This window comes from Sinocyclocheilus grahami, unplaced genomic scaffold (assembly GCF_001515645.1).
Source record: "Sinocyclocheilus grahami isolate Dianchi unplaced genomic scaffold, SAMN03320097.WGS_v1.1 scaffold831.1, whole genome shotgun sequence".
Lineage (NCBI taxonomy): Eukaryota > Metazoa > Chordata > Actinopteri > Cypriniformes > Cyprinidae > Sinocyclocheilus > Sinocyclocheilus grahami.
Genome location: NW_015506010.1, coordinates 491,302 through 493,588, shown reverse-complemented (window position 1 = coordinate 493,588; position 2,287 = coordinate 491,302).

Below are 2,287 nucleotides of genomic sequence, written 5' to 3'. Positions count from 1 at the left end.
TACAGTGCAGATGGCAGACAGCGTGTATGGCGTCGGGTGGGTGAACGGTTTTTGCTGATGTCAACGTTGTGGATCGAGTGGCCCATGGTGGCGGGGGGGTTATGGTATGGGCAGGCGTATGTTATGGACAACGAACACAGGTGCATTTTATTGATGGCATTTTGAGTGCACAGAGATACCGTGACGAGATCCTGAGGCCCAGTGTTGTGCCATACATCCACGACCATCACCTCATGTTGCAGCATGATAATGCACGGCCCCATGTTGCAAGGATCTGTACACAATTCCTGGAAGCTGAAAACATCCCAGTTCTTGCATGGCCAGCATACTCACCGGTGTATGTGCTGTACATGTGGAAGAATTGACAATAAAGCAGACTTGAAACTTGAAACTTGCCAATATCCAGCAACTTCACACAGCCATTGAAGAGGAGTGGACCAGCATTCCACAGGCCACAGTCAACAACCTGATCCACTCTATGCGAATGAGATGTGTTGCACTGCGTGAGGCAAAATGGTGGTCACACCAGATTCTGACTGGTTTTCAGACCAACCCCCCACATTTTAGAGTGGCCTTTTATTGTGGCCAGCTTAAGGCACACCTGTGCAATAATCATGCTGTCTAATCAGCATCTTGATATGCCACACCTGTGAGGTGGATGGATTGTCTCGGCAAAGGAGAAGTGCTCACTAACACAGATTTAGACAGATTTGTGAACAATATTTGAGAGAAATAGGCCTTTTGTGTACATAGAAAAAGTCTTAGATCTTTGAGTTCAGCTCATGAAAAATGGGGGCAAAAACAAAAGTGTTGCATTTATAATTTTGTTCAGTGTATGTAGCAGCTTTAAAAGTCAGTGGGTGATTTTTTTTAAATTTTCTTCTCTAAAACGTGACTTTTTTTTATTATTAATATTTATTTAAGACAGCCTATTAGTTAATCACTCTTGTAGAGTTATGTGAAGTGATTTCCCAGCACACTGACCAGTTGCAAATGTAATATTTATTTACAACAATTCAATAAGAAGTTAATATTGTAGTATATATTAGACACAATATTGTCTGATTTAGCAAAATTGTGTACGTGAAAATATTTCCTATAAAGCCACAGAAGAACTGTTGTGAGTCTCTTAACAAAACACAGTAGGTGTTTGACTTGAAGCAGCACTGCACAGACCCTTCTGTGTAAGACATTAAAGTACCTCGATTAGAAAGCATTTTTGAATGTTTGTTTTGATGTCAAATAATTCTTGCTGTTTTGCTTTCTTGTTAAAGCAGTGTTGCTGTTGTAAAGTTATACAGATTCAGTTGTGTTGATGGGTTTTAAAGCAGGTTTGATTTTTTTATCAGTCTGTATTTACAGCAATTTCACAACAACTGATTTTGTTTCTATAGGTTCTATAGGTTTTTAACATTCTAAAAGCTCTTCATTCCAAAGATACTACAAGCTAGTCAGTGTGTTCAATAGGTGTAATGTATTGTAAGTTGCTTCAGAGCCAAAAGGTTTTGCAAGTATTATATACAACAATAATAAAACAGTGCATTGTCATAAAAAAGGAAATTGACTTTTTGTACTTTTAAAAGCAAGTACTTCTGTACTTTTACTCGAGTAAAAATCTGTCTTTACAACTTTAACTTGCAATGGAGTGATGTTTGACCAGCAGTACACGTACTTTCACTCCAGTAATAGAGTTGTGTACTTTGTCCACCTCTGGAGAATAGTTGGTAGGGGAAAAAGTTGGTTTGGGACACGATTTATACACAACATTTTTAGGGAACAGAATGGCCTGTTTTGCTCTTTCGGGACTCAAGATAAAAGTGCAAATAAACTATGAAATGCCTAAATAAACAAAAATGTAAGTTTCTTAGTTTTGACTATAGGCTTTATAGGAGGTGAATTAAAAGAAATAATTCTATGATTTTATCACCTGTGTCGCTCCTATGTGTTGCATTCACCTGCTTCATATGTAAAACATGAATTTATTCATTACTTGTTCATGGTAAATGTGCTTTATCACATTAAGTTATAGACAAAACATAGCGGACTTTAAATAGGATTATAAATATGAGTATGGTGAACTCTCATTGTCAGTTTTCTAATTAACAAGCAAATAATAAGATGCATGCATGCAAGATGCATGATTTTTGTCTCATTTATTGATTTTTTTTAATAAGTATTTCACATTCTTACATGTTTATAAGACTTAGGGGAAAGAAAAATCATTTTTGGTGTTAAGATATTTCATAGTACGCGATTCCTATAATGTGTGTGTGTGTGTGTGTGTGTG